Consider the following 18,541-nt stretch of genomic DNA (forward strand, 5'->3'; position numbering starts at 1 on the left):
TCCTTTCCTGCCTATTTTTGGATTACTTTGATATTTAAAAATGATTCCACATCTCCTATCTGTCAGTTAAGTTATACTTTCTTTTACTGGTTACCCATGGGCCTAGAGATTAAAACAACACTACCTTATTAAAATCTAATGTAAAGTTGTATATTCCTCTCTTCCCAGACAGTGCACAGACTTTAAGAAGTTTAACTCCATTTATCTCCAATTCCACCTTTTATTCCATTCTTTTCATGTACTTTAATTTTACATGTATTTAAAACTCTGTAAAATATCACTGCCATTATTGTTTTAATAGTCAACATTCTTTTAGATTTAGCCATATAATCACCCTTTTTCTTGTCCTTCATTTTCTTCTGTATGTGGTAGACAGAATAATGCCCTCTACCCCCACAGATGTCTATTCTACATCCTAATCTCTGGAAACTGTGAATTTGTCAGGTTATATGACAAAGGGGAATTAACATTCTGGATGGAATTAAGGTTGCTAATCAGTTGACTTTAAAATAGGGAGATTATCCTGGATTATCTGGATGAGCCCAGTGTAACCAGAAGGATCCTTAAATGTGGAAGAGGGAGGCAGAAGAGGGAGCACCGGGGAAACTGCAGTGTCAGAAAGGTGCGGCCCAACATTGCTGGCTTTGAACATAGAGGAATGGGGCCATGAACCAGGCGATATGTGTGACCTAGAAGCTGGAAAAGGCAGGAAAATGGGTTCTTCTCTAGAGTCTCCCAAAGGAATGCAGCCCTGCTGACACCTTGATTTTAGCCCCAGGAGACCCATTTTGAACTTCTAATCTCCAGAACTATATGATAATATCTTTATTTGCTTTAAGCCACTACGTTTGTGGTAATTTGTTACAGCAGGAATAGGAAACTAATACACTGTATCTCTGTGCTTTTATTTGGGATCACTTTGCTTTTACCTGAAAAACTTGTTTTAGTGATTTCCTTTAGGCAGGGTCTGGTGATGATGAATTTCGTCAGATTCTGTTTTACTGAAAATGTTTTTATTATGCCTTTATTTTTCTGTTTTCAATTTTATTGATTTCTGCTCTTAATTATTTCCCTCCTTCTGCTTGTGTTGGGTTTAATTTGTTCATGTCTTCTAGTTTTATAAAATAGTGTAAACTTAGATTACTGGTTTGAGATCTTTCTTCTTTCCTAATATAAGCATGTGATGCTATAAATTTCCCTCTGAACACTGCTTTAGTTGCATCCCCCCAAATTTTCATATACTGTATTTTCATTTTCATTCAGTTCGAAATATTTTCTACTGTTTCTTAAGACTTTCTCTCTGGCTTATAGATAATTTAGAAGTGTACTATTTATTTTCAAATATTTGGGGATTTTCCAGACATGGTTCTGTTATGGATTTCTAGTTTAATTCCATTATGGTCCGAGAGCATACTTTGTATGATTTCTATCCTTTTAAATTGTTAAGGTTTGTTATGTGGCCTGAACATGGTCTCTCTTGATGAATGTTGCACGTGATCTTGCAAACAGTGCGTTCTGCTTCTGGGCAGAATGTTCTGTAAATGTCAATTAGGTCAATTTGATTGATGGTGTTGTTTAGGTCTTCTCTATTCTTACTGACTTTCTGTTTACTTGTTTTGTTGATTACTGAGTGAGGAGTATTGAAGTCTCCAACTATAATTGTGGATTTGTCTGTTTCCTCTTTCAGTTCTATCAGTTTTTGCTTTATGTGATTTGAAGCTCTGTTGTTAGCTGTGTATACATTTAGAGTTGTTTTGTCTTCTTGGAGAATTGACCTCTTCATCATTATACAATGTTCCTCTTTATCTCTAATAACATTCCTTGTTCTGGTATACTTTCTGATATTGATCAAGCTACTCAACTCTCTCTTTGGTTAGTGTTTGCATGGTATATCTTTTTTTATCCTTTTACTTTTTACCTATCTTTATATTTAAAGGAGGTTTCTTATAGACAGCATATAGTTAGATCTTGGTTTTTAATTTAATTTGTTAATTTTTGTCTTTTAACTGGTGCAGTTAGACTGTTCACATTTAATGTCATCACCAATATGGTTGGATTAAAATCTATCATCTTGTTAGCCATTTTCTTTTTGTTCCATCTGTCTTTGTTTTTAGTTCTTTTTTCTTCTGCCTTCTCTTATGCTTGGTTAACATTTAATAAATTCCATTGGTCTCCTCTATTGACATTAATACCTCTTAAGATTTGCTTTAGCAATTGCTCTAGGGTTTAAAATATATATCTTTAATTAATAAGAGTCTGCATTAAAATAATATGCCACTTCATATGTAGTATAAGAATGTTGCAACGGTGTATCCTCAATTCCTCCCTCAATCATCTGTGCTAGTATTGTCATATATTTTCCTTTTTGTATGTGATATAACACACTATACATAGATACTACCCTTTAGTCAGTTATTTTTTAAAGCAATTAAAATAAGCACTTTATCATACCTTCATTTATTCCATTTCTAGTCTTCTTCATTCCTTTGTGTAGATCCACATTTCTATTTGGTATCGTATTCCTTCTGCCTGATAACTTGATTTAATGTTTCTTATAGACCATATCTGCTGGCCATTATTCCCTCAGTAGTTGTTTGTCTGAGAAAGTCTTTATTTCTCCTTCACTTTTAATTTTGTTGTGTAGAGGATTCTGGTTGACAGCTTTTTTTTTTTTTCTTTCATAGCTTGAATGTTATCACTCCATTATCTTCTCGCTTGCATGAATCTTGATGAGAAGCCTGATTAATTCTTATTTTGCTCCTTTGTGTGTACTGTGTCTTATTTCTCTGGCTGACTTTATGATTTTTCATCATCTTTTGTTTTCAGCAGTTTAAATAAGATATATGGAGTGTGTGTGTGTGTGTGTGTGTGTGAACTCATTTTTCTCTTTGTGTTTCACTTTGGGTAATTTCTATTGACCTAGCCTCACTGGTTCATTCCTCAGCTGGGTCAAATCTGCTGATGAGGCCACTGAAGATCTTCTTTTCTGTTACTTTTTTTTTTTAAATTTCTAGCATTTGCATTTGATTTTTTCTCAGAGTTTCAACCACTCTGCTGAAATTGCCTATCTGGGCTTGCCTGTTTTCCACCTTCTCCATTAGAACTTGAACATATCAATGATAGTTACTTAAAATTTCCGATTAGATAATTCAAACATCTGTGTCATAGCTGAGTCTGGTTCTGATCATTGCTTTGCCTTTTTGAGTGTATGGTTTTTTCTTGCCTTTTCACATGCCTCATCATTTGTTGTTGAAAGCCGTGTATCTTGCATCGGCAGTAGAGAGTGGAGTCAATAGTCTCTGCCTGGAACGAGCACACTTTTTCTTCTGCTATTTCTTTTGTGGAGGGATTTGAGTTAGGCTAGATAGGAGTGGGGCTGGGATTGAGGTTTGTTGTTACTGTGGTTACCTTCAGTACACCATAGGCTTCAAATTTCTCTAATGACATCTAGTGTTTAGGGTGGGGGCAGATTTGCCAGAGGGTTTGTCTTCAATGTATATTCCATCCTCATTTTTAGGTCTTCCTTTTGTGCCATACCTCAGAGAAGGTCCCTTCCTATGTGCTTGTCCCTCTTCTCTCTCTTCCGCAGGAGTTCTACACCATTGCTTGTTAGTTGGTGCTGGTTAGCCTTGTGGTGGTGGGGTAATGGGGTGGGGGTTCTCTGATTAAACCTAGTCTTAGTCAGGTGCTGTGTCTCTATGTCTCAGAGGTGTTGCCTTCTCAGTGTCCCTGCTACTCTGTTAATTAGTTGAGTGTGGTAATCATTTTGTAATGTATAGGTATATCAAATTGTCACATATATACCTTAAATGTATATAATTTTTATTTGTCAATTATACTTCAATAAAGCTGGAAAAATAATTGGAATGAGTTAATCAAATAAACGTTAAGTACCTAAAAAAAAGAAAAAAAAAAGAGAGAGAGAGAGAGAGAGAGAGAGCCGTTCCTGTGTTGTCCTCTATCTACAGTTCCAAGCCCAGCACATATTCTTGCCTTCCTCTCTCCCCACTGAGTTAGGGTATATTTTTTCCTAGTTCCCTTCCTTGAGCTACAATGTGTTTTCACTAGCGTCCTAAGGGCAATAGAATTTGTTGCCCTTCACTCCTCAGATTAAGGCTTTTGTTTCGTAGAGGAGATAGAGGAAGGTGTGGGTGGAGTTTGTACCTCTCCTATTCCACCTGCTTTTCCTCTCCTCCAGGTCTACACCTCAAGGCACACTTTTGTAGGACTCTTTCCAACATCTGTGAGCTCCTGGTGGGGTTGGACAAAAAGCGTGAATGCATTTATGCATTTCTCATTGTGCACTCAGTTTCAGCAAGTCACCAACTACCCTGGCTGAGCTCTTCTCACGAGTATCCACTTGCTTCTACCCCAGGTAAACCAGCAATCTTTCACTGAAGTTGTCCACATCTCCTTAGATTTGGAGCCACTTCGTTGCTCTGCAACCTGAGTTCTCTAGTGGTTTCTAGAAAGTAAAGAACTTTCACTTTGTCCAGCTTTTTTCATTTTAGTGTGAGAGCAGTGCTCTTTCCAGCTTTCTACATCCCCAAGCAGCTTGCTTTCATTTTTTGAAGGACGGTTTTGCTGGGTATAACAACATCTATAGAGGTTGGTGGTTATGTTCTTTCAGTCTTTTGAAAATATTATTTTATTGTCTGTTGGATTCTATTGTTTCTATTGAAAAGTCTGGTGTCAGTCTTACTGTTGCCACTTTGATGGTAATATGTCCTTTCTTCTTCTGCTTTTTCTTAAAAAAAATAGCTTTTATTATTTAGAGAAGTTTTGGGTTCATGGCAAAATTGAGCAGAAAGCACAGAGTTCCCACATACTCCCTGCCAGCCCCCTTCCTATAACCTCCCCTACTGTGGGTGCCCAGCACCTGAGTGGTACATTTGTTACAATCAATGAACCTACATGGCCACACCATTATAGTTTACATTAGGGTGTGCTCTTGGTGTTGTTCATTCTATATGTTGTGTGGGTTTTGAAAAATGTATAATGGCATGTACCTACTGTTATAGTATCATACAGAATTGTGTCACTGCCCTTAAAATCTTCTCTACTTCTCCTATTCACCCCTTCTTTCCTCCAACCCCTGGCAACCATTGATCTTTTTGTTTTTTTGCTTTTTTTTTAACTGTCTCCATTGTTTTGTGTTTTCCAGAATGTCGTATAGTTGGAACCATTTAGGATGTAGCCTTTTCAGATTGGCTTCTTTCACTTAGTAATATGCATTTAGGTTTCCTCCATGTCTTTTCATGGCTTGATAGTTCATTTCTTTTTAGTGGTGAATGACATTCCATTGTCTGGATTACCAAAGTTTATCCATCCATTTACCTACTGAAGGACATCTTGGTTGCTTCCAAGTTTTGGCAATTATGAATAAAGCTGCCATAAACATGTCTGTGCAAGTTTTTGTATAGACATAAGGTTTCACTTCATTTAGGTAAATACCAAGAAGCATGATTGCTAGACTGTATGGTAAGAGTATGTTTAGTTTTGTAAGAAACTGCCAAATTGTCCTCCAAATTGGCTGTAAATTTTGTATTCCCACCTGCAATGAATGAGAGTACTTGTTGCTTAACATCCTTCCCAGCATTTGGTGGTGATCTGCTGCTTTTTAAGATTTACCATTGTTTTTGGTTTCCAGCAGTTTTTTTCTATTATGAACGCTTCTTTATAATTATCATGCTTTGGGATTGAATCTATCATGCTTCTTGAATGTGTGTTTTGATATCTTTACTCAGTTTTGGAAAAGTATCAGCCATCTTCTCTTCAAATATTGCTTCTATCTTATGTTAAGGTTCAATCAGGGGAACAGAACCATTAGGAGATATATGTACACACATAAACACAAACATGTGCATGCACACACGCACACACACACACACACACAGATTTATTATAGGGATTTGACCTTATGAAATTTCCCAAGCTGGTTCAATAGTCTAGGGGAAGATGTTTCTCCTGTTTCTGGTACTGTAGCCTGAAGTCACTAGGATAGATAGATAGGAAGAGAAGATGGGGAACCAACAAGAATGGACCAGAACCCATATCAGTCTCTCACTAACTGTAAGTCTCCAACTTTGATGATGGGGTGTCGTGCAGAAGAAGCTGGCATCCTCTGACATGGAGCTAAAAATGTGCCTGGCCCAGGAGTTGAAGATACTGAAAAAGGAAATCTGACAGGAGCTGGCTGATGCCTCAAGCCTACAAAGTGCATCAGTAGGTAAGTGACAAGGTATGTGAGCTGCAACTGTGCCTTGTGCCCCGCTATGACTCTCTGAATGTAAAAGTAATAGGATTGCTAATTTACTTATGTCTTCTGAATCTTGCACAAAAGGTCTCTTGTAACCCATCATAATCCATACTATGCAGGGAAGAAAATTCTAGCAAAAGTAGTTCAAGCTTGGCTAAATTGGCATGATATAAATTCATCTCACTCTCAATTATCTTACTTTTCTCTTGCTGAGACTCCAAGTACAAATATTAGAAATTTTCTTGTTGTCCCATATCTCTTGTGCTGTATTTTGTACTTCCCATTCTTTTGGATCTCTGTCCTTCAGTCTGGATATTTCCTTATTGACTTCTTCCATTTGACTAAATCTCTCTTCTACCATTTTGAATCTGCTGTTAAACCCATCCAGTGAGTTCTTAATTTTGATTATTTTCCTTTTCAAAATTTCCATTTGTTCCTTTTTTATAGTTTCTAGTATTCAGCTGAAATTGTATATATTCTCACTTACTTTCCTGAACATGTTAATCATAGTTATTTTCACATTTCTGTCATATAATTCTAAAATCTCACTTCCTTGTGGGCTTGTTCCTATTTTCTTTTTGGTTTTGCCCATCATTGTCTTTTTGTTGTTTGAATTTGTCTAGTTATTTTTGGTTGAATTATAAACATTGTATATAAAAATTTTGGAGATTTTTTTGAGACTTGGATGATTTTTACCTTCCTCCCAAGAGAATTTACTTTTGTTTCTTGCAGGCAATAAGTGTAAGAACTGATCATTTCAATCTAATCAGAGTTTGAGCTGATTCAAGCTCAGCTTCAGTCTTTGTAAGGGCTTATATATTTCCACATACTCCTACACGGAAAGGCATATATTCTCCAGGGAATAACCTGTTAGGGGTACGAACTGAAAGCCTCAAGTGTTTAGTAGGACCCTTCTCCTTGGTGGTTCCTGTATTCCAATCTTTGTTCCCCAGCTCTGTGAGATTCTTGAAATCTTTGCTCTGCCTCTCAGCCTCTCTGCTATTACTTTTGAGTAAAAGTACCAGCAGGGAAAAAGCGGCTTCCTTTCTCTTGAAGATCTTGGTCTTTCAAGTCCTTACTGCCTTGGTGGTCCTCTTATACCTTTGAATAGATGCTATTACTTTTGAGTGAAAGTACCAGCAGGGAAAAAGTGGCTTCCTTTCTTGATCTTGGTCTTTCAAGTCCTTACTGCCTTGGTGGTCCTCTGATACCTTTGAATAGATGTTTCTCATATTTTGTCTATGTTTTCTAGCTATTGGTGGAAGATGTAGTCTGAAAAAACTATTCATTCATTGTAGGAAGAAGATAATACTTTCCAGTGGTATTCTTTAAAATTGGTTTTCAGATTTTTTTGTTGATATCGAGTTTTAGGGATTTAGGAATTGATCCTTGAAAGGAAAGCTATTTCTGAATTCTGAGCTGTGGCAATCTTAGGTGTAAGTGGAAAAATGCCCTCAGTGAAGTTTCTGTTGTCTGGTTGTTTATTTTAACAGGTAGTTGTATAGTGCTATGGTGTGGGAAATTCATGATCAACACACTTATTTCATGGAGGGAGGGACTGAGGCAAGAGCAATGGGAAGCAAGTCACTCAGGTTCACAAGAGACAATTGAAGACGTGATTAGAGTTTGGCTTTGGATGCTCTAATATTAAGCTCAGAGAATCTTACACCATTTGACTTTCTCGTGGTATTTTTGCTTATATTCATAAATCAGAAAAATGTTTTAGGCTCTTCTCCTTGCATGGTTTTGGCTGAGATTTTGCTGATGTTTTGGCTCTCAGGTTCCATCTCTTTGCATCGTTTAGGTGACTCTCGGATATCTCCACATCTTTAGCTTGTTGGGGTGATCTTGTGTAAAGCTATACACAACAGGAAAATAAACATCCTTTCAAATATCTGTAGAGATTCTTGATAGTGACTTCCATTTTTCCTAGTCACCCTGTCTTTGGATTTTAATTTTGCCAAATTCTTGTCTATTTTGCTCCTGTATTTGTTGTCTTTCCCCCATTGTCTCCATGCTTTTGTCAACCCTGGCCCTAATTATGTGCATCCTTTCCCAGCTCTGCGTCAGTGGGGTCATGTTGGTAGCTTGGAAATGACCATAGTGGAGGTATTTACACCATGGGAAATGGGAAACACTACCTATCAAGACTTTTATTTCCCAGAGAGCAAGTTGTTAAACATTTACCAGCACACCCATGTCCTAATCCCTCCATATAGCAAAGTACTATCAACTCAAAAATGGATGTAAGTTTGGTGCCACCAGAGTAGATTGCATCACCCACTATTGAGTATCAAAAACAAATTAAGAATGGAATAATAGCTCTTCTTGTTCATAAAACTCCCTCGACTGTTTCTGCTTCCATGGATCATTAACTTGTTTCTCTTCTCTTCAGGCTCTAGCCTCTCACATAGATGGTTGGGAAAGAGCAGGAATGGAGTCACTCCTCTTCTGTTTTTTCCTTCAGCCCACAGTTTGCACAACTACAGGGAGCATCACTCACAGTATAGTGTATTCCACAGCATGCAAATGGAGTCCCCTGGCACAGTCCGAGGCAGTGGTGTTGAACCTGTATCCCCGATCCCAATACTAACATGTTTTCTAAGTCTGCCTTGGTTTTGGAGCACCATGGAATTGGGGTACAGACCAAAGTGAGGGTCACAAAGTAGATATTTCAGCAGAGCAGCACGTTTTAGCTTCAGTGTTCCCAGGCACACCACCAACAGAGCTAATGAGAAGAGTCACTGCTGTTCCTGCTGCTGCCCCCACCATGGGGTTTCTCTCTGGGAGCTCCCCCAAAGCATCAAGAACAGGCCCACAGCTGGGACGAGCACACAGTGAATTATGAAGGTGGGGTGTAAATTTCCATATTGATGTGCTGTGCACAGGTGACTCAAGCTTTTGCTATTTTGTTTTTTTACCTGTAAAATGAGTATGATGTTAGTCGACTTTTCTTTGATAACAACCACAACAGGACTCACTACTACCTTATTTAATCTTTGTAAGAATCCTATATGCTAATAACAACAAAATGATTTCAACAACTACCATCAATTGATTCCTTCTCAGCTGCCATCATTATCTTGGGTGTTTTACACAAATTACCCTGTTTAATTTTTACAAAACCCTTATAGGGTAGATACTACTATCATCTCGATTTTCAGAGGAGGAAACTGAATCTGCTAAAAGTTTAAAATGATTTGTGCAAGGTATCACAGGAAATGGAAGATTCAGGATTTGAACCTAATCTAGGACTCTAAAACCTGCATTCTTAACCACTGCTGCCTCCCAGAAAAAGAGAGAAAGATGGAAAAGAGTGCACAGTGCTATATATTTTTTTGCCTCTTAGAGAGGACAGGTGGTAGAATTGGCCTCCTGCATGGTCCTCGGTGCTATGGTTGGGGCTGTGGGGTGGAGGAGCACAGGGCTTGGGGGGGCAGTGTGGATATGACTGCTTCCCTGCTCTCTCCCCACCTCTCTCCCTCCAGCAGGTTTCACTGAGATGGTGCTCAGCTCTCCAGGGAGGGAGGTGCATCTTGCCAGCTCCAATCTTAAACTGCAGCCCTCCGAGGGGATTAGCACCGTGGAATCAGCGTACAGATCGAACCCGAGCGTCACAAAGTAAATATTTCACATTTCATGTTAAATCATATCCTAAAACAAGTGTGAAGAATTGGGATTCAGTGAGAAACGCACATGTCAGGGATTGAAATGGGTTTTGATGGGGGTGAAATCCTACCATCACTCTGCCCTGTCGCTCCTTTTCTTGGGGGGGGTCTGGACATTCTGTCCCATGTGCTGGGCATCAATGGATGCATCAAACAGCAAGAGGTCATGAGGTGGGCGGGTGGACACAGTGCCACTAGCTACACAGGCATTCCAGACTCAGCAAAATAAAGTGGGATTTGGGGTCAAGAAAAGATATCTTTCTGAGTATGCATAAAAAATTAACAGAAAAAGGAGAGTATGTAGTCTTTACAAGCAACGGCATGAAGGACTCTGTGGTACCCATGTTGCTTGCTTTTATTCTGGGCTTGGCTGTTTGGTTTTTCTATGAACAGAAGTGTGTGTCATATGTGCTTCCTCGTGCTGGGGTGGTCCTCATGCAAAGCAGAATCCTGGGGGGATTCTGGAAGGGCTTCCCCACCATCCCCTTATTCCTTGCATTTCCTCGCTGTGAGCTGGGCTGCATAGGTTTCAGAGAAAGGCAGGGTTCTGGACGCACAGGACAGCCAGGGAGAGGGCCTGATGTCGGGGGAAGAAGGGGACACACGACACCGTTGGCCAGCGAGCTGAGGGCCAGTGAAAGCTGAGGCCGACCTTGCAAGAGGATCCGCGGGGCTCTGCCCAGGCTGAAAGGGAGCAGCTTAATTTTAGTCCTTCCCTTCTTATATTGCTGACATGTTTGCTTATTTAACTAGGGGATTATTGAGATTTTGTGTTTTTGCTGTTGTAATTCTATAATAAATACTGGTAGGATAGTTTCATCAAAAAATCATTTTTTTCCAACCAAGATTTCTGTATAAGGGCTTTCCTTTTTGTTGTATGTGCCTGACATACAAATTCCGCTAACTAATGATCCTGATCCATGCCTGATGTGTTACTGATTGCCCTGTTGGCATTGGGGTTCCTCTTCCTGGTCATCTGCCATCGGTGTTCAATGCCGGGGGAGACTCATCCCAGGAGAGGGAGGCTTATCAGAGTTTGGGTACTAGTGTTGTTGCTCCTCCTCCTTCCGTCGGGTTGTGCAGAAAACGTGGTTCTTGTTTACCCATCGGGTTCAAAGCTCTGTAGAAGCCCCCCTTATGCTTATGCCAAGGACATGTCCTTCAGCTAGAAGAGGGGGCAGGGCTGTCTCTGCTGTAGCTCCCCCACCACCCCAGCTCATGTCTGGCTCCCCTCCCCTGCCTAATGACTTCCCTTTACATGGATCTGCAGAACGTCAACACTGACTGGATTCATCTGCGAAGGCTGCCTTAACAAAGTGCCACACATGGGGGGCTTCAACAACAGACATTTATTTTCTCACAGTCCTGGAGTCTAGAAGTCCAAGATCAAGGTGTCCTCCAGGTTGGTTTCTTCTGAGGCCTCTCTCCTTGGCTTGCAGAAGGCTGCCTTCTCATTGCGTCCTCACATGGTTTCCTTCTGTGCCTGTGTGTGTCCTAATCTCCTCTTCTTAGGAGGACACCAGTAATACTGGGTTGGGGCCACCCATATGACCTCATTTTAACTTACTCTTTCCTTTAAAGACCATATCTGCAAGTACAGCCACGTTCTGAGGTACTGGGGGTTAGGACTTCAACATGTGAATATTGGAGGGACACAACTCAGCCCATCTAACCAAACAAAAATGGCCAAACTGCCAGTGGACATGACGTTTGGACAGCCCGAGTGGGAATGTGGGAGAACGGAGAAGACAGTTCCCGTTGTCAGTAGGCGGCATAATCTTGTGATGGCGTAACCGCCATGTCAGTCGGCCTACACCACTTCCCCTCCACATCTTCCCCTGCCCGGGACCCCTGACTCTCACGTTGCATCTTCACAGGTCTTCAGACCACTTGCCCTTTCACCTTTGTCTCGTTGCCAACCCTGACCCCTTGCACATCATCTCTCTTGTACACGGGACTCCCAAAAGATTGGTCTTGGTTGCCCTGAAATTCCAGTTCAAATTTTAATCCTTTTAGCTCAAGGTTTAAACCCCTGTAAAAAAAAATCTCTCCCTCCTTTACACCGTTCCAGTGGTTTGTGGCGTGAGCATGAATCTGAGAGATAGTTTGACAGAGGTGGAGGTGTGGGGGCAGCGTGAGTGGAAGAAAACTTGACGGCCCTTGAATGCTGCCGGGAAGGGAAGAAGCCCCCGCCTCGGGAAGAAACGGGCCAGGCAGAGGTTGAGATGCTTCCGGGGGCAGCTCACTCACTGGCTTTCTTTATGCTTGTGTCTCATTCTTTTTTTCTTTTTTTTTGCTGAGGAAGACTGGCCCTGAACTAACATCTGTGCCAGTCTTCCTCTATTTTATATGTGGGTTGCCGCCACAGCACGGCTAATGAGAGGTATAGGTCCACGCCCAGGATCTGAACCTGCGAACCCAGGCTGCCAAAGGGAGTGCACCGAACTTAACCACTAGGCCACGGGGCCAGCCCTATATCTCATCCTTAAAGCATAGATGAATTTAACCTTTTACTCGATTGGAAGTGAGGTCCCATTCCATTCTCCCAATTCTACTGAGCAAACCATACATTTTATAATATAAAAAAATAAATGGTGACACTGAGTTCTGTGTGTCTTTGCCTCATTCACAATGATGTGGTGTGTTTAAGAATGGACATTGTGGAGTAGACGTTCGGGCTGCTTGAGCAGAAGCAGCCGGTGTGGTGGGGTGTGGAGTGGGGGTGGGCGCGGAGTGAGAGCACCCGAGTCAGAGCCCTGGTGAGTTCAGGAGTCTGTGAGTTAACCAGTAGGAAGCCCCTGGGGCACAGAAGTTATCTCCTCTTCCTAACTCCCTAAGCGAAAGTGCTGTGTAAATTCTAAGGCAGTGGTTCTCATGTGGTTCCCAGGCCAGTGGTGTTACACTGCCTGGAACATGTTAGTGGTGCCAGTTCTCGAGTCCCACCTCACACGCCTGCACCAGAAGTTCCGGGGGTGGGACCTGGGAGTCTGTGTTTCTAACAAGCCCTTCAGGTGATTCTGATGCCTGTGAGCATTTGAGAACCACCACTGCAGGGCCACACGACACATGACCAAGGTATTACTTATTGTCTGCTCTTCAGAGGCAGGGATGGTGTTGATATGAGCAGAGAGACATCCAAATGACTCCCCTTATCTGGTTACTGCTCTTATATGAAATACCAACATTTCATCATGCAAATGCTTTTAATAATTGTTACATTTACATTTTATAATATACTTCTAAGTTGTAGTATTTGGTCATCTATGAGTCATTCCATCCATTCATAAAATTTTGTTGAACACTTACTATGTACCAAGTCATTTGCTAGCCCTTGGGCTTGATGGTTAGCAATACCAGAAAGTATTCTTTTGAGACTTCAAGAGTGCATTTGAGTGTGTGGTGGTTGGAGGAGGGGTAGACATTAAATAAGTAATCAAAGAAATTACAATTGTGATTAATGCTTTAAGGAGATGTAGAGATAACAGTCAAATGACCAAGCAAATAAACATAAAATTGCAAATCTGATACATTCTATGAAGGAGAGGTATGTGGTAGATTGACTGAGGGATCAGGGAACCTTTCCTCAAAGAAGTGACTTTTTTTTTTCTTTTTTTTTGCTTGAGGAAGATTATTCCTGAGCTAACATCTGTGCCAATCTTCCTCCATTTTGTATGTGGGTTGCTGCCACTGATGAGTGGTGTAGGTCCATGCCCAGGATCCAAACCCACAAACTTGGGCCACCGAAGTGGAGAGTGCCGAACTTTAACCACTATGCCATGGGGCCAGCCCCAAGAAGTGACTTATAAGCCTAAGTCTAAAGTGGCATTAACGACACTGAACATAGGCCTGGTGTGGGGAAGCAAGGCTAATCTAAGGGAATGAAAGTAGGGCTTTGAAGCTAAGTTACGGTTTTTTCATTTTAATCTAAGAGCAATGAGAAGCCCCATGTATTAGTTAGCATTCACTAGGTAATGCTGTGTAACAAACAGATTCAAATGTCTCAGTGGCTTCCAGTAACAAAGGTCTGTTTCTCACTCACATTACCTCTGGACAGTGGGCGGGCTGCAGCTCTGGTCTGGTCCACGGGAGGAGCCGGGCTGAAGAAGCAGCTTGAATTTGGATCATGTCTTTCTCACGGAGGAGGACAATTCCTCACAACGCCCCTAGGGCTTCCCCTCAGCTGTGGCACGCGTCACCTCTGATCATGTTCCGCTGGTCACAGCAAGTCACATATTGTGAGAAAGGCAGTAATAATTAGGATTAGGGCCCCTTTCTAGTGGCCCTTGAAGAGTTTTGCATGTGGATGGGGCTGGTGGTAACATAATCAGATCTGTTTTGAAAAGGGTAGTGACTGGACTAAAGCAGATGCAAGGGTAAATAAGTGTGCACGTACATGGCTCTCCTAATACTCCGGGTGAGCGATGCTGTTAGCCTGGGCTGAAGAGGTGGGGTGGAGATGGATAAAAGTAAATTTCAAAGGTAAAACTAATAACTTTGGTGACCAACATGGGGGATGGGGAGAGTGCGTTTTAAGGATGACCCCTTGATCTCCGCCTTATGCAGCTGGGCACACGTGGATCACTGATGAATGGAACACTGGACATGACCAAGTCTGGGAGGAAAACATCATAAGTTTGGTTTTGAGTACGTTCAGTTTGAGACACCTTGGAACAATCCATGAGATTATATCATATCAAGTAAGTAGCTGGCTACCCCATTCCTATATCATTTGTAATGAAAAATGTTTCCAATTTCCTTTGGGATATTACCTAAAAGTTATCCAGAGAGTAAATTTCTTAGCAGAAATAACCTTGGTGTTATCTTTTTTTTTTTTTTTCACTCTTAGAGTAGGTAGATATTCAAAGAAAACATTGTTCATGGCTAACAAATTTTTCCTATTTTGTCTCAGGTTATTTAGTAGAAGGAAAAGCAATCTTCCTTTATATCTCTCATTTATTGGTACAAGTGTTCTTGCTTCACCACAAGGTAGAGAATACGCCTCCTTTTCCTTGGTAACACGTTGGGGTGGGAGCCAAGGGAATCAACGTGTAAAAATCAGACAGCATCCTTTTCCGCCACTGTGTCCACAGACCTCCCAAACTGAGGCACGGTGTTGAATTCCTCCAACATTTTCACATCAGAAAATTGGCAAATAGAGTCGAGGACGACGAACAAGTGAAATTACAAAGGGCTCTTGGACCATTGAGACAGGTTTTAATCCTTTTAGGATCAGCCAACCTTTTCTGAGTGTTGCTTCATCTTATGTAAATTACTAGAGTTCAAGAAAATTCAGTATTTATCATACAAAACAGGATGGATTGGAGCTTTCTTTTTTGTTTCTCCCAGTGTTCCTAGAGTAAATACGATGTCCGAAAACATGCCATGTGATTTTTAAAACACATTTTGGCTGGAATCTCAGCCACACTCCTTCTTCTCCAGGTAATAGCCTTTAATACGTGATTGAAGTTTTTGGACCAACCAAGATGACAAATCTCGTGGAATGTCAGATGTCTCCGCAAACTTAAGTGAAGTTGGGAGAGGCTTTTGCAGAGTGTTTTGGTAAAAACTGAGGTATTCTGTCCTCTCACCAGAATGCCATCAATAAACTATTCCTCAGTTTCTTTTAACACACACCAGAAAATTACTATGTTTGACATTCCATATTACTCCTAAATGCAAGCCCAACAAGTCAGATAGGACTCAACAAGTATCTGTCTATTAGATGTGGCCTCTAAGGAGATCTGGAACCTTCCACATCCTGGTGTTTCTCAAAGCACCTGCCACAAAAGAAGGTGCTCAAATAGGGCCTGTTGAATTGACTAAGTTGCCTAAGCTTTGGGTTGGGGAGAGAGTATCTACCTGGCCCAGGATAGCTTCCACCTAGTGGTGGGGGAGAAGAGTTTAACATGAGTTCACTGAGCTCAGTAGAGGCAAGCCTGGGCTCTGACGTCATAAAACCCACTCGGAACTCTGGCTATGGTTTACCAGCTGGGTAACCCTGAGCAAGTTATGGCATCTTTAAACCTTAATTCCCTCATAGAGTGTGTGTGGAAATTAAGAGATGCAATATGCAAAAAGCACAGATAACTAATGATAGTAATCTCAAAAATGGGGATATAATAAAACCCATAGTGGGTTTTGTCTATAAAACATAGGTAGATGTGAGAAACAGTTCACTTGTCACATGAATCCTCAGTTGCCTCAGGATGCAGCTCTTCCTTAGCAGCAGACTTTCTTCTGCGAATTATCATATCAGGACACTGTGCCTGGATAAGGACATCCAGGACTGTGCCCCTTGAGTGCTTTGTCACGAGTCCTGTTGTTCGATCAGACCGCTGCCTAAAGCAGGATTTGAAAGCCTAAAGGGTCTTGACATATCTGGTGGCTTGTTGTGTCAACTGCAGTTGGCACGAGCTGGAATATTCCAACTCCTCCCCTCTCCCAAAAAAGTTTTCATTACCTTTGTAACTGGGTCTGTGGAAGAGTTTCGTGAAGGGTTGTGTACTCTCTGAAAATGTTGGTGCAAGGAGCTGTTTCTTCCTAGTTTGGTCCATTGTTTCTGTACCTCCCTGCGTTCCTTAGGTGTTGGGATGTGCCCTAGGAAGGGAGCATCTCTCCACATCAGTGTGCAGAGGACTGGTGGGGAAACTCTGCTTCCTGCACTTGGGAAAAACACAGGCTGAGCAGAAGGAAGAACACTGGATGTGAGCGAGGCCTGGTGTGAGTCCAGGATCTGCACTGGGGTGTGGATGTGGGAAAATTAACCAGAGACTCAGATTCCTCCTCAGAAAGAGGAGGGTTTGGGCTACCCTCCCTTTTGCCGGGCAGCATTCTTCTGGGGTATCAGCTATACGAACGAAAGTGCCAGAATATTATTCAGCCATGAAAAGGAAGGAAAATCTGACACACGCTACAACATGACTGAACTTGGGGACATCATGCTAAGTGAAATAAGCCAGACACAAAAGGATAAATACTGTATGATTCTCCTTATATGAGGGACCTAGAATAGGCAAATTCATAGAGATAGAAAATAGAACAGTGGTGGGCCAGCCCAGTGGCATAGTGGTTAAGTTTGCATGTTCCGTTTCAGCGGCCCGGGGTACGCCAGTTCAGATCCTGGGCGCAGACCTACTCACTTCTCATCAAGCCATGCTGAGGTGGCATCCCACATAGAAGAACTAGAAGGGGCCGGCCCGGTGGCTTAGCGGTTAAGTGCGCGCGCTCCGCTGCCAGCGGCCCGGGTTTGGATCCCGGGTGTGCACCGACACACCGCTCCTCCGGCCATGCTGAGGCCGTGTCCCACATACAGCAACTAGAAGGATGTGCAGCTATGACAGACAACTATCTACTGGGACTTTGGGGGAAAAAATAAAATAAATAAAGTCTTAAAAAAAAAAAAAAAGAACTAGAAGGACCTACAACTAGGATATACAGCTATGTACTGGGGGCTTTGGGGAGAAGAAAAAGAAAAAAAATAGAACAGTGGTTGTTAGGGTCTGGGGGACGGGGAAATGATGAGTTAGTGTTGAACAGAGACAGAGTTTCAGTTTGGGAAGATGAAAAATTTCTAGAGATGGATAGTGGTGATGGTTGCACAATCTTGTGAATGTACTTAATGCTACGGAGATGGACACTTAAAAATGGTTAAAATGGCAAATTTTATGTTATGTATATTTTACCACAATCCAAAAAACTGCAAAAAAAAAAAAAAAGAATGAAAGTATCGTAAACATTGCAAGGTATGGTACAAACTCAGGTTATAATAAGAACTGTCAGTTGCCTTTTTTTTTTTTTTTTTGCATGGTGAGAGAGACTAGAAGACAAAGAGGAACTTGGGGCTAAGTGTATTTCTGGCGGCCCTTTGCGTCTTCTGGCTCTGATGGGGGTGTGGTGAGAAACAGATTCAGTCAAAGGCAAGGGTCCGGGGGCTGGTCTGGCCTCCCATTTGTTAGTTGCGACAGTGTGAACTCTCTGATCCTCGGTTTCCTCATCTGTAAAGTGAAGGGTTCATTCCAGATGGCCTTCCACGCCCCCACCCCCACAGCATGACAATTCTAAAATTTCATTTTGATCCTATTTCATTCTTTTAAATAATTTCATCTGCGTTTCCTTTTATAAACATATGGGAGCAAATCATATTATTTGCTTACTAACTTAAATTTCTAAAAATGAAAAAAAAATTTAAAGAGAAACAACACCACCTAGGTATCTAAAGATTCTGACAAAACACTCTTTCCAGCGAAGAAATTAACACCCCAGGCCAGGCTGCCGGAGTGGCCGGCCCTGGAGGGGGCAGGCTCCGCTGCTCTGCGGCGCCCTCTGGTGGCCGCTCTCCGTCATGGTCACGGTCCGCAGAGGGTTCTCCCTGGTTTGTGCCTTGAGCTGGGTGAGTGAAGACGCTTGTCTGGGGGAAAAAATTTACTCCGACAAACGTGTGCTGGTGCTTCTGGTGGACACATGGAAAATGACATCTTATTCTGAAAGTCTCTCCATCAATGGCCAGTGATGAAGATGCCAGAAAAAAGTGGCCCATTCATTATATTTATGTGGTGTGATATTACACTGCAGAGGGTAAAGTCAATGAGAAGAATAAGTAATTGAAACAAGCATT

This window comes from Diceros bicornis, chromosome 39 (assembly GCF_020826845.1).
Source record: "Diceros bicornis minor isolate mBicDic1 chromosome 39, mDicBic1.mat.cur, whole genome shotgun sequence".
Lineage (NCBI taxonomy): Eukaryota > Metazoa > Chordata > Mammalia > Perissodactyla > Rhinocerotidae > Diceros > Diceros bicornis.